The 15,497-nt window shown below is 34.8% G+C and overlaps 1 long non-coding RNA gene across 1 annotated transcript; it reads left to right on the top strand.

Annotated features, from left to right (window-relative positions):
• Positions 1 to 1,942: 1,942 nt before the first annotated feature.
• Positions 1,943 to 13,869, top strand: LOC127553602 (uncharacterized). The gene is made up of 3 exons (XR_007951779.1): positions 1,943 to 2,252; positions 4,531 to 4,621; positions 13,398 to 13,869. It is a non-coding gene; the product is annotated as an uncharacterized LOC127553602 (long non-coding RNA).
• The last annotated feature ends 1,628 nt before the right edge of the window (positions 13,870 to 15,497 follow it).

The raw sequence follows: 15,497 nt of genomic DNA, 5'->3' as shown, positions 1-15,497 counted from the left end.
GGATGTGGCTATTCTCTGTTCTCCAAATGCCTAGCCGTCCTTCTAATTCAACAAGAACACTCCCATACACTTTGTGAGGGGATAAAGAATATAAACTCTGGTGTTTTATATAGACATACCCAGACACACATGAAATATGTGATATGATCCCTTTCCTCAAAAAATTAAAAATCTATCTAAAAAGATAAATATAACCTAGAGACAGAAAGGGCTTAGTTTCACAGAACAAATAAGAAAAAGATAAATATGAATTACAATAGTTAGGGAAAGCCTCATGAAAGAAGGGAGATTTAAGCTGGACTTGGAAGGATGAGTAAAATATAGATAAATAAAATGGAGGAGAACCTTCCAGAAAAAGGAAAAGTATGAACAGAGGACCAATGACAAACGGGGGCTTGTATGGGGAATAAGAATTGGTATAGGGCATTGGGAAATGAGAAGATGGATTTGGATTTGATAGTGGGCAATAGGGATGTATATTTTTCTTTTTTTCTCTGTAAACCCTGCAAAAATTATCTTCTTCTTTCCTTCTTCCTCCCTCTCCTTTTCCTTATTTCATTTTTTCTTCTTCATTCCTTCTATTCCTTGCCCTCTCCTTTCTTTTCCCTTTTTCTCCTTTACTCCCTCTCTCCCTTTCTCTTCTCTCCTCTGTTTGCTTTATCATTGTACACAAGCATTGAAACATGACCTTCATTTGGAAAAACAAAACAGAAGCCTTTGTCTCACAATTCTCCTTCTCTGCAAGGGGAGAACAGCAGGACAGGATGGGGATTGAGATTATTGTTGGACAAGCCTGTTCTCTGACTGGCATAGGGGTAAATCCTGTTAGTGACTGTAATCTCCCCCAGAGGTTACTGGTTATTACTCTTGCCTAATTCCCAGACCTTCAGAAATCTCTGGCCCCTGTCTTGTGCAGTGGTTCTTTACTAATCTTATTTCAATCATAGGTCTCCAGAGATCTCTGGCCACTGCCTCTCGGAGTAGTGGTTTTCATGTCCAACAGAATATCCAAGGACACTAGCTTGCAAGCTCAAGTCTTTATTCCATGTGTTCACATCCTGTCCTCTCTTGTACTTTTACTTATCTCCCACTGACTCTTGTTGAACTCCACCTACTTCCTGGTCCCTACTGTTTATATAGGTCACATGCACAGCCAATAGAGAAGGAGACATCTCCCGTTGATGATGCGTTCTCAATGCAACCAGAGCTGCTACTCACAAGGCAGTCCGTGCTGATCACAGAAACCACATCCGGGTATCTCAGACATTAAGGTTTCTTTACTTCCTGATTGCACTGTGTGAGTTTCCTCTCCCGACCCTTATAACTGACCAGGGATCTCTATCTAATTAACTCAAAAAATCTTCTGGCTGGTGGTAGTTAAGTAGCTAGAAATGGTAATTTCAAAAATGGGATTATTAGACCCCTTTGGGCTGTTTTTTTAAAAATTAATTTGGTTGTCATAATGTTGACATCTTTGAAAGATTGTAAACCAGCTACTGAACTCCTCAAGGAAGACAAGGGAGTTTCTTGGTGGTCTATAGATAATAGCTACTAGCATTTTGATTGAGTGGACAAATATGATTCTCAAAGAAGGGAAGGTGATGGGAATAGGAAAAGGATCTGGAAGTAACAATGGGAAACAATTCTCTTTTTCAACAGTGAATCTAGGAGAATGAGTGAAACTGTATCCATTTCCTGAAAGGGAGGAGCCAAGTCTCCAGGATTGCCAGAAGATAGAAGACATTGTTGATCACTCTTCTCCCTGATATTCTTTTCTATCTAGGTTTTTAGGACATCACTCTTTCTTGGTCCTCTTCCTATCTATCCAACCAATCCTCAGTCTCCTTTGTTAGGTAACAAAAACTTATGTTAGGTATCCCACAGAATTCTGACCTCAGCCCTCTTCTTATTTGTCTCTATACTACTTCTCTTGTTGGTTTTATCAGCTCTCTTGAATTTAACTGATAATTGGCAACAGAAAAGATATGATTGATGAGATAGTCATTGATATTTGAAACATCATGGGAGTCCATAAACTATGGAGAAGAATGGAGAAGATTTATTTTCATAACTGACACATCACATAAAAATATGCTTGTTTTCCATGAAAGGGAAGAGAATAAGAGTTTGTCAACTATAGGCCAGGGAGCTTCCTGGGAAAGTCCTAGAATGGATAATGAAAAAGATCATTGGTGAATATCTAGGGAGAAAAGCTGTAACTACAAAGAGCCAGCATATAGCTTCAGCAACAGGTCATATGAGATTAACTTTTGTTTTCTTTAAGTGTAAGGTATATATTGACAAATAAATTATGTATGTTCACATCAGTTGTTCTAATGCAGCTCAAGAGAAGACACTGATAGATATCTTTGGAATCTTGCCCAATCTTTTCCAACAGAGCCTGATTCCTTTCAAGAAGGGAGAGAAGTAAAGAACCATAAAGCTATACATTCTGTTAGACAGAGAGAGAAAGACAGAGATAGAGAGTAAGAGAGAGAGACAAACAGAGACAGACAGAGAGTGTGTGAGAGACAGAAGAGGAGAGACAGAGACAGAGAGAGAGAGAGAGAGAGAGAGAGAGGTAGAAGGAGAGGGAAAGGGAGAGTAGCATATTGGATTAGATTTATATCTCTTTACCTACCTGGCCCCAAAATGTTGCTTGTTTAGAAGAATGTTTTTTTTTTTCTTTTAGATTTAAAAATAACAAAGCTTTTTAGCTTCCATAATCACTATCCCTTAAACGGGAAGAATACCCAATCTTCTTCCTGAAGACTTGACTCTTTCCTACCAATCATTAGTTTCACAAAAGATCATCACAAATAGCAAATTGTGAATAAAGCCATTTATTAGCGAAAATAACAAACAGAAATCAGAGAACTTATACAGATTAGAATATGTTAGATGATATAAAGCAAATGAGCTATTCCAGTAGGAACAAGATATCTCTGTTCATCTAAGAGAAAGGTTCCAATTTTATTTAATGGAAAATTCCCCAAAGTCTCTAGGGAGGCTAGCTGGAAACCAAGAGAAAGAAAGTTTTCCCCTACATAACTGCTGCTTCCCAAAATATTTTCTCTCTCTCTCAAAATTGATCTGAAAGGGTCTAGAAGTATATTCTCTCAACGTTGAATCATTGTTTTCACCAATGAGAAAAGACTTATGCACATTCTCTAGGCTTGCAACAAGGATTGCAGTAGTATAATTAAACTACTAGATAAGGGCTGTAGATAGGTGGTTGCCTAAATTTTGTAAAGCTTTTGATAAAGCATTTTTTGATATTCTTTGGAGAAGATGGAGCAAGATAGATCAGATACTATCAGATAGATTGAAACTGGTTGAATGGGTAGATTCAAAGATGCTGCTCTTATGGAAAATAGCTCTGGAGAAGATTAATTGTTTTATTAATGTCAACCTCAAACTTTTATAATCTCAAAAACTTAGGTGAAATATGGATTTTGTCTTTAAGAATGCAGAGAGTCACAAGTGAGGTGATCACAAAATCTATTATCTATCTGGAAATACATATTATTATGTTATATTTTAAATTATATTTACTATTTGTATATATACTGGAAAGATCCTTAATTCCATTGATCTAGGAATAGTTTCCCTTGATATAAATCACAAGCACAATCTAGCTCTATCTTTCTTGCCAGTCTTTGTGAATGGCTATGGCCTGACATAGCTAGGATGGTCCTCAGATGATAGAAATACATCCTATTGCTATACCCATACTCGAAGCCTCTCCAGTCTCTCCAGCTGAGAAGCTTTTGCAAGACCTTGTGTTTTGCTGGTATATCCTTCAAAAACTAAGTGTTACTTCTGTGCCTCAGTCAGAAGTTGTAATGCTGGCCATAGACACTTACATGTATATACAGAGAGGCAAGCTGTGGGTAGAGGACAGGGAACATCTCTGACATGTATTAATTATGTGGCCCTGGGTGTGCTATTTAACCTCTCAGTGCCTCAGATGATTCCCTAAGACTCAAAGTTAGATATCAGTTGCCTATTTGCACTGGTAAAGATATATATGTATATATATATATATATATATATATATATATATATATATATATCTGTCTTTGTCTATCTCTCTGATTTTGTCTCTTTCTGTGTCTCTCTCCCTCTCCCCTCCTCTTTTTTTCTTGCTTCTCTCTCTGTTTCTCTGCCTCTCTGTTTCTGTTTCTGTCTGTCTGTCTCTCTGTCTTTGACTGTCTGTCTGTCTTTCTCTTTTCTGAATTCATACCTCTTTGTATCTTTTCAAACCTGTGTATGTAAGAATGGAATGTGTGTGTGTGTGTGTGTGTGTGTGTGTGTGCGCGCACGTGCATCCATCTTCTGAGAGTCAAAACTCTTCACTTAAACAATTCCTCAGCTATGATTAGGAGTGAGTCTTTTTGTTAAGAAGATAAACTAAAACTATACATTAGCATTTTGGCAAAGTGTGCTGTTTAGGCTCTCTGGTGTGTGTTAATGTTTTTACCTACACAATATTTCTGCTTTGACCATGCAACTTTCTTTGTCATCCAGGCTACCAGGAATTCAAGGGGACTCAAGGCGAAAGTGTGAATCCTATAGAAAGTGCCAGAGGCTGAAAACCCTGAGCTCTGGACATTTTGAGGTTGGCAATATCTCTTCCCCATTTTCCTTCCCCGCAAAAAGCAGAATGTACTGTCTTTAGTGAGCAGGGCAAAAACAGGCATACTAAGGGAGCAGATGGATGATATTCCTCCCAGGTCTCTCAGAACAGAGAATGAAAGGGGAGAGGGAATCAATATTAGGAGACAGGCCATAATTACCCTGGGGTATCAGGGGCACTGCCTCATGTAGATATAATTAACCTTTGGTAAGGGATTTCCTGACTGCAAAAATCCTGAGATTTGTAAATCTTATAATGTTCTGGTTAGCTTTAAATGTAAGTTTCAGCAGAATAATCACCACAAGAATAGTCAGGGATAAAGTCTAAAGTCTTTATTATCTCCTCCACAGTCTATTATCTTCTTCCCAGTCTGTCTTCTTCACCTGAGGACTGGCTAGCTTTCTGGAGGCCCTCCTAAATAACAAAACATAACTCCTGTGGAGGAAAGCAGGAGAGTCACCATGACAGTCTCTATCTTAAAGTCTGTCTCTGGTTAAGTTTGTCCCAGTTTATATTCTCTATTACAATTACATTATTACAATATACTGAGTATAAAAAAACCAATCATCGTATCACTAGGGAACCATTATTTGTTGTAAGATTAAATCAGTCATACTGAACTAGAGAACTCAAATGCTAAACTAAATAACCATTGTCTTTTCAATTCCACTGAGTTAACATCTTATTGTAGGATTAAATCAGCCATGCAGAGTTCCTGCCCTTTACATCTTCTCAGTATAGAAAGAGGAGATCAGCCTTCAAAACCACCCTATTAAGTTAGGGCCTCATCACTTCTCACCTAGATTATTGCAATAGCCTCCTGAATGGTCTCCTTGCCTCTCAAGTCCTTTCCTGTTCCAATCTATTTCCCACAAAACAGCCAAACTGATCTTCCTAAAGAATATCCTATTCTGCCAATTTTAGAGGTTCCCTATTACTAACAGGATCAAATATCAGCCCTTCCCTATGTTTGGCATTTAAGGCCCTTTTCAACCTGTTCCCCTTCTACACACACTGCAATCCAATCAAACTAGCTTTCTTTCTTTTGTAATAAATTAAACTCATCATGTATAAACTCTGTGCATTTACCCAACTGTTTACCATATCCAACAAGCATGCCTTCTTTATCTCCATCTCTTAGAATCCTTAATTTCCCTCACAATGCAAGTTGAACATACTTCCTACATGAGACATTTCATAATGCCTCAGGATACAGTTATCCCTTCCACATCATGACTTTCCCCATTATGACTTTGAAAAATATATACATATATCTGTATATACACATACACATATTTGAAGTTTTGTATAAGTTGAAGATGACCTGCCAAGGCCAGTAGATGACATAGAAAAAGTTTAAACATTAATAAATAAATGAAATATATATATAATATTGTATAGTCAACATCTTTTATATTTCAATACCATAATGATCTAGCTCTTGATAAATATGTACAACTTTGTTTACATCCTTTGCTGTCTTACCTTTGAAGCTATAGCACTGCCACTATTGTCAAATGTGCAAATCCTAAAGTGCTAAGGGAATTGAAAGGCATGGTTCCCTGGCTCTAGAAATTATCATTCAAATGAATTTGGTTTCTAGTTCAAGATATTTCAGAATATAATGAGAATTTTATTGTCTTCTAAATAACCCGTGACTTCCCTGCTTCTGCCTTGGAGAGATATTTTTGAGAATTCAGAGAAAATCTGCACATTTTGTTTCAAGCATGATTTTTTAAAAATTCTTTTACTTGTCTCAAAAATCTCTTATGAGAATGATAATTATTATCTTGGATTCAAAGACATGCAAAATATGATGCAAATTAGCTCAATATTCTCATTATTGGAAAGCCAATTTTTATTTGCTTTGAAAAGGCTTAATAAAATATAAACCAAAATTATGTTTCTTTGTGACCTTATTGTTTTTCTCCAATTAGCTTATTTTTCAGTACAATTTGGTCTAAGGAGAATTACACTGGTGGTAGTTGGTGATATCAGCAAATGGAATACTCAGAGGAAAGAGGATAAGAAAAGTTTGCTTCAAGGGCTCTCAGCTCATTAATTCTGGCATTCAATATATGTTTAAGAATCGTTTTCCAACTCACCTCCAAAAGTACTCTATTCAAACAGATAATGAATATATTCACACTGATGATAGAGAGGGAGACACAAGTGTAACTTGGGAATTAAAGGATGAATACATTGATGGGATTAGAAAGTACAAGATGACAAGGGCAGGGTCCACTCATGTAGCTACGTGGTGGTGGGACTAGAAGGGCAGGGTGAGATGTTGCTAACATCAAGGATAGCATCAGGGTTCTAAGGATCACTTTATGAAGAATCAAACGTGATGCTTTGATTTTCCCATTTATGCTATGCTGGAATGTCAACTATTATGGCTCAGCCATAAGTTCAAACACTCATAGTTTCAGAGCCCTTAATTTCTGCCAGTTTTCATCTTCCTCCAGAGACCTGCCCTTTCCCTCTTCATTACTTCATTAGGATGGTGTTGATTGAAGGTACTATGAAATATTGATGAGCAGAAATTTGTCTAGTTTCTGTATGTTTTCTTTTAAAAGTGAGCCCTAAAGAGTGGAACATGCAGTGAACAATGAAGGAGGGTCACACGGAAAGAACTTGAGATTTTTCTCATCTATTGTGCCATATGATCCTGACATCAGTCTTGTCCCTACCTTAGTTTCTCTATATGTTAAATGTGAAGATATTATAAGAATCAAATAATATATGAGAAAAAGTAGGTTAGGTGGAGGGAACTCATTGTAATGAGCATCCAATGATAAGTCAGAGGACCTAAGAGAATTCCATTTCTGCCACTAACTAGTTATACCATGTCAGACAAGTAATTTTATCTCTCTTAGCCTCAGTTTTCTCATCTATAAAATATTTTGGATTTGATAGATGATCTCTGAATAAAGCTCTTTCTAGCTTTGAGATTTAATAGTGATGAGGAATCTATGCTTGGAGTGAAATAGGATTTTATATTTGATCCTTAAGGTAATAGGGAACCACTGGAGTTTATTGAGTGTGTGTGTGTGTGTGTGTGTGTGTGTGTGTGTGTGTGTAAGAGAGAGAGAGACAGAGAGACAGAGAGATACAGAGACAGAGAAATAGAGAGACAGAGACACGTAGATGGAAAGACAGAAACAGAGGCAGAGAGACAGAGACAGATACACAACAGAACAGAATTAAGCACACACACAGAGACAGAGAAAGAAATAGAGACAGAGATAGAGATAGAGAAACATAGAAATAGCCAGAATTGAATTTTAAGAAAACCAATTTGTGTTATGTCTAAGAGTGGAGAATGAGTTAGAGGGGACACACTTGAAACAGTTAGATCAACAATCAAGCAGAAAGTAAATTGTTAGCTTTATTGAGGAGATATACTTATGATAGGTATAGAGGCCATTAGGGAGGATGGAAATAGGTCAGATCTGCTATAGACCCAGTGGCAGGAGGTGGCCTGAAATTGAGTAAAACTCATAGATTTTTATAGACTTCTTATAGGGAGCAAGTAGGGAGTAGGGAGTAAGTAATGGGATCTACTATGTTGTATTAGTAATTACAGGAAAAGCTTGGACAAAGGATTCCAGCATGAAGAGTAGATACCCTGTTGAGGATTTGTAGAAGAATGGGGACAAGAATTATCTTGGAGGATGAAATGATATAGATGGACTCTGATCTCTACTGGTGAAACATGAATAATAAGATTATAGAAACTTTCAGGATTGTTGTAAGAATAAAATGTGGTATTTGTAAAGTGCTTTATAAACCTTAGAAACTACACAAATGTTAGTAGCTATTACTGTTATAACTACATTAAGTAGCATTAAATTCAACTATTTTTTAATACTTTAATGGAAACTCATTATATCTAATACATAATCTATCTAATGTGAGGGAGAATTGAGTTATTACTAGAGAAAAAAAGGACTAAGAGAAGGCAGGGGATAAGGAAAAGAAATTTCTTTAACATGACAATTTGCCATGACACTCAGTCTTATCTCCTGACCTGGGATAAATTGAAGTTGTGAGCTGATGTGTCCTCTACCTGCAAAAATCGATGGCTTGTTTTAATATGATTTGTGAAATTTGCTTTTATATGATTGATTTTGTACAAAGTAACTTTGTCCTCAAGGGATTCATTAATTGAAGTATTACTGCACAGAAAAAAGTTTGTGTAAAGCAATTCCATCTTGAGCTCCATAATAGGGGTTATTTAGGAACTGAAATCTTCAAAATTTCAAGACCTTAGTGTAAAATAATGTCACATATAAATTAGTTTCACAGTGTGAACAACTGGAAATGCTTTTTCTTACTCATTCAACTCAATTCAAAAAGTACTTCTTTTTTATTAATAGTATTTTATTTTTCCAAATACATGTAAAAAATAGTTCTCAATATTCGTTTTTGTAAGACTTTGTGTTCTAATTTTTACTCCCTTCATCCCTTATCTCCCACGTCCCCAAGACAGCAAGCATTTTGATTTGGTTAAATATGTACAATCCTTTTAAAATTGTTTTCATATTTGTTATATTGTGCAAGAAAATTTAGACCAAAGGGGAAAAAATCATGAAAAAGAAAGGAACAAATAAAGGTGAAAATACTGTGCTTCAATTTATGTTTAATCTCCATAGCCCTTTCTTTGGATGTAATGGCATTTTTCATCCCAAGTCTATTGGAATTTCAACATACATTTCTTAAGTACCTATTCTGTATACGGCATTGTTTCAAGATTCAAGAACACAGAAATGGGAGTCTCTGCCATTATAATCTAATAATACAAATTAAGTTTGAATAATATACAATATGAGGCACAGTATTATGTGAAATATTTGGGACAAGCAGTAATTTTAATGTGGTTTCAATTTGTGCCAACAATGATTATGTGTATTTCTTTTTTAAGTTACATTTTATATTTTCAATAAATAAGCATTCTTCCCTACTTAACTACCTCTCTTTCTACTTGAAGAAGAAAAAAAAAACCCACCCAAAGACATTGTAATAAATATGCATAGTCAAAAAAAATTTCCACATTGGCACTCTTCAAAAATATGTCCCATTCTGAATATTGAGTCCATCACTTCTATATAAGGTTGCATTCTTTATTGATTCTCTGGAATCATGGTTAGTTATTATGCTGATCAAAATTTTAAAGTTTTTTATAATTATTAATTTTTATAATGTTATTGTTATATTGATTATTCACTTGGTTCTGTTCACTTCACTCTACATCAGTTTATATAATTTTTCCCAGACTTCTCTGAAATTAACCTTGTCTTCTTTTCTTCCAATCTAATAATATTCTTTTACATTCATATGGTATGGGGATGTGTTTTTATTGATTTAGACTTACTCAAATCAACAGCTACTCAGTGTAGCAATAGAATGTCAAATCTGGAGTTAAGGAGATGAGTTCAAATCTGACCTTAGACATTAATAGCATTGTGACCTTGGCAAATCTCTTAACTCTGTTTGCCTCAAAAAGGCAAAAAGAATTAGGGAAGAAAATGACAAATCCACTTCAGTATTTTTGTCAAGAAAATCCCAAATGTGGTCACCATGACTGACATGATTGAATGACAAAAATGGACTTACTTAAAACTTTTGAACTTGGCAAAGATACTGGAGTGGTTTGCCATTGCCTTCTCTAGCTCTTTTTACAGATGAGGAAATTGAGACAAAAGGGTTAAATGACTATCCCAAAGTCACTCACTAAATAACTTAAACTTAAAACCAGAATGAACTATTTTTCTCACTTTTAGTTAGCTCTCTATCAGTCAAGTGCTTCATTTTGTACCATTTTATTGCTGTCTTTTGTGATCTTTAACTATGTGGTTTCTAAGAATGGATATTACCCCAAAGAAACATGCAAAAGTTGTGGTTCTAAAAGTACAAGTCAATGAGTATTATAGATAGTTCAAAGGTTGTTATGGGTAAGTGAACTATTTCAAGTGTCATTCAAAGTCACAATGAAATAGGATATGTTATGCCAAACCACAAAGGAAAATTTGCTTGAAAATGAAGAATAGTATCAAGGATTGACTAACTATAGCTGTAAAACAGGTTAATTAATCCCCAGAAATCAAGCAAAGACCTTCAGAGGACCTAACAGCTGGGGACTTTGTTAATTATTCCTCATTTCTTATAGAAACTATAAGTAGGATAAAGGCATCTTCAATTTGGAAGTATGCAGTATATTAAAATACAGATCTGCTGATCATTGCTATGAATAAAAAATACACTTGTCTTGGGCAAGACACTACAGATATTGAGAATTGGAAAAAAGGTAATTTTTCTTAATGAAATTTACTTTTAATTTAATTCTATATTAAGTTCATTGTTTGAAGAAGTCAACGTGAGCCCATGTGGTCTGGACATCTTTACCCCTCCAAAATTTCTCTGGAATTTTTTGCTTCTATTGATCTCAGAAGTCTTGTCCCCAGTGAGAAACTGATGTTCTCTGATAAATGTATTGATATACTTAGAGGCAGAATTGTTATAAAATTATAGAAATTCCTAGATGGAAATAGAATATCCCATTACAGTCTTGCCTTGTACCATACTATGTGTAATGAAACCTTAACAAATTTATTCCATTGATAAGAGAGAAATATGTTAAATAGCTTAAAAACTCACTTGACAAAATCAGTACTGAATATTTGTAGTTGAGACTCTCATCAAGGCCAGACCAGAGAAAATAAACTGTTTATCTGAATGCTTCATAATTATTGTGACATGAGGAAAAATAATAACTAACATATTATACCACTTGCTAGGTACTAGCTACTATGCTAAATGCTTTACAATCAATCAATCTTTATGACCAACCTTGGGAAGTAGGTGCCATGATCACTCCCATTTTAGAAATGCGGAAACTGAGGCAAACTGGGATTAAATGATTTGCCCAGGATCATACAGTTAGTAAGTGTCTAAAGTCAGATTTGGACTCAGGGGTTCTTGATTCTAGGCAAGGGGCTCTATCTACTATACCACCTACTGACTCCCTAAATTAAAAAAAATACATCAAAAGTTTTGTGAACTCAATGCCAAATCATGGAAAAAGTGATTGTAGTAAAAGAATATATTGCATATAAAAAGATTTTAAAGATGTAAACATTTGTAAAGTTTATTATATATCAATAAATTTAGTTATTTTTCTTTGTCCTATTATACCACTATGATGAATAATGGAGGCAATAGAAAAATTCAGATAAAGTGCTATAAGAAAGTAAGAGTAAGGAGCCATAAAAACTTGATATTCTATGTGCTGACATAGAGACTTCTTTCATGATGAAGAAAAGCATATGTTCATTGTCTTATGAAAGTGTCTCTACATAGCTATCTAGTCTCTTATTAAAGAATTTAGTCCCACTATTGCATTGTTGCTAGAGTTGTAAAATGATACAACCAAATTGGAGAGCAATTTGAAACTATGCTCAAAGGGCTATCAAGCTGTGCATACCCTCTGATCCAGCAATGTCTCTACTGAGTATATATACAAAAGTGCAAAAATGTTTATAGCAGCCCTTTTTGTAGTGGCAAGAAACTGGAAATTAAGTGGGTGTCCATCAGTTGGGAAAATGGTTGAATAAGTTATGATATATGAATGCAATGGATTATTGTTTTTCTATAAGAAATGATGAGCAGACTAATTTCAGAAAAGCCTGGAAAGACATGCACTCATGCTAAGTGAAGTGAGTGGACATTGTTCAAACATCGTACACAGTAACAAGATTATGTGATGATCAATTGTGGACTTGGCTCTTTTCAACAATAAGGTGATTCAAGATTATATTATTCCCATTCTCCTAGCAGTCACTTTCCTAACACTTATCGAACCAAAAGTATTAGGCTACATACAATTCCAAAAAGACCAAACATCGTTGGCCTCTATGGCCTCCTGCAACCATTTGCCGACGCAGTGAAACTATTTACCAAAGAACCCCTTCACCCATTAACCTCTTCTATTTCAATATTCATCATCACTCCTATTCTAGCCCTTTCCACCGCCCTCACAATTCCAATAGACTTGGAATGGAAAGTGTTATTTACACCAAGAGACAAAACTGTGGAGGCTGAATGTGGATCAAAACATAATATTTTCATCTTTTTGTTGTTGTTTGTTTGTTTGTTTGTTTTTCTTTTGATTTTTCCCTTTTTTTTTGATTTTTCTTGTGCTGCATGACAAATATGGAAATATGTTTAGAAGAATTGTATGTTTAACCTGGATTATATTGCTGTCTTGAGGAGGAGGGCAGGAGGGAGAAAAATTTGGAATATAAAGTTTTGCAGAAGTGAATGTTGAAAGTTATCTTTGCATGTATTTGGAAAAATAAAATGCTATTGATATGAGGCAGGGTGAGGGGGAAGACATAGTCCCTAAAAGGGACAACAGATATACTGAACCATAACTGAGATAGTTTATCTTTCTTTTGTCATGTAGAGAAGACTGACATTATAGAAGGCTCAGGACTTCAAGAACTCTTTCCAACACCTTCTATCAGAAAGTTTATCCTTGTACTATTTCTCTAGAAATAGATCATTTAACTTATCAATACTCCAGGCCACTCCAGCAATATCAATTATAGATCAATGGAATGGTATCCATACTGGTACTTCCCCACACAGATGAAATCATAGGTCTGGACTTACAGTTATATCATCTCCCACTTAAAAGAAAACTTGTCTAGTCCTCACTTTTTTTCCTCTTTTCTTTTCTTCTCAAAATGTCAAGTTTTGGATAGAGCAGCACAACAAGATTGGCAAAGGAAAGGAGAGAACTATTCCAAGTGTGTTTCCCCTCTCAAGCTCCAAACATCAGGATAGCCTTTGTAGCTTATCATGTACAAGTACAGATTCAAAGGATACCAGGACTCCTGGAGAACAACATGCTGCCCACACTCATTACCGAACAAGAGAGAATTCTTCTGAGATGCCAACAGCAATAAAACATTTTTAGTGTCTGTTTCTTGGCCTCTATAAAACATTTTATACTTATCAGATCCAAATGATGTGATATCACCAGAAAAAGTTTCCACTAGATGAAGATATTGAATATGTGTTTTTTTTTAAATGGAAACATAACTTTGGGTTTATCATATATAAAATTACTATGGTCATTTGCTATAAAGTATTGTGTACAAGATAATATATTGTAGCAAATCACATTTGCTACAATGTATATAGGTATAATGTATCTAACCTATTCCATTGATTCACCACTCTTCCTTAGTACCAACTTGTTTTGATAATTACCATTTTATAAAACAGCTTGAGATCTGGTATGCTTTTTTAAAAAATTGATTTCTTTGATATCCTTACCTCTTATTCTTTCATAAATTTATTATTATTTTTTGTAACTATAAAACAGTTTTTGTTAGTTTGATTAGCATGATACCGAATAAATAGCTTGATTTAGGTAGAATTATCATTTTTATTCTATATGTTTGGCCTACCTATGAGCAATTAATAGTTTTCCAGCTGTTTAGATCTATCTTTATTTCTGTGAATCCCAAAAGACTAGTGATGAAGCATATTACTTGCCTCTAGAGAAAGAAAGGCATTGTTTGATTACAGATTGAAGCATTCTATTTTTCACTTTTTTCTTTCATTCTTTTTTGAAACTCGAGTCTTTTTGTATGAAATGACTAATATGGAAATATTTTACATAATTGCACATGTACATAAATGCACTATGTCTGATTGATTGCTTACCATCTCAGGAAAGGAAGAAGGGAGAGGATTTAGAATTCAAAATTAAAAAAAAAACTCAAATGTTAAAAATTGTTTTAATAAGTAATTGGGGAAAAATAAAATATATATATTTATAAAAAATTTTTCCATGTACACGATGTGATTAATATGGTGTTTTGGTAGGATTCTTTCTTTGAGAAGCAAGGTGTTTGATAATTAGCCCCCACCCCAAATGAGCATAACATACTTTCCATTTTAATCAGCATTATTAGTATTTCCTCCTTCACTTTAAAAAATTTAGGCAATGAACAAAACAATAATAATAATTTGCAGTATTTGCTGATTTCCTAGGTGTAAATGCTCCCTGAAATGAGCCAGTAGGAGCCATCAGTACTTGGGAGCCATACTTAGTTCTTTCTAGAAGAGATGATAATACATCTGAGGCTAAGAAGGCTGGGAAAAACCATAATAACCTTAAAACTTTTCCTCTAAAAGATGTCACATTGTCCTTGAAATTATTGTTAATGATGTGCTTAAAATCAATTTTCTATGAGAATTCCAATTTCTCTAGTATTCTTGCTATACTTGAGCCTAATTTAATATGTTTGCAGTGTGGGGGTGCATAAAATCATAGATGTAGAGCTGGAAAAAATCTCTGAAGTTGTTCAGTCCAAATCTCTTATTTTATGATTGAGAAATTGAAGGAATTTGAAATCAGATGTTCTGGGTCCAGGGCCAGTTCTATTGTGATTTTTCTGAACCATCAATCTCCTCAATAAGTTGTGATAGTGACTAAGCCATAAATGCGGAACTGGGTCAAAGGCTTTTTGTTAATCAATTAAAAAATGGGATAATCATCCCATTTTCTTGTAAATATTTACAGATTTTTTTTGTGAGATAAGCTATGAATGTTTTATCTAAAGTATATAAATATATAACATATATTTGGAAGGGTCACTTGTGTTCTCCTCTTTTGGTAACAGATACATGACATCTCTCAAGAAAGGTAAAATAAGAAATATGTCTGTGGAGAATTTTAAAAAATAAAGTAATTGCTACTGTACTAAGTAAGGTCTCTTTGTCATTGCTTTTTCTGGTGTTGGCTATGTCTTCCCATAAGGTACAAAGAGTATTACCTGAG

The sequence above is a fragment of the Antechinus flavipes genome, chromosome 3 (genome assembly GCF_016432865.1).
Source record: "Antechinus flavipes isolate AdamAnt ecotype Samford, QLD, Australia chromosome 3, AdamAnt_v2, whole genome shotgun sequence".
Taxonomy (NCBI): domain Eukaryota; kingdom Metazoa; phylum Chordata; class Mammalia; order Dasyuromorphia; family Dasyuridae; genus Antechinus; species Antechinus flavipes.
Note: the sequence above shows the minus strand (reverse complement) of the source record. Positions and strands in the feature narration are given on the sequence as shown.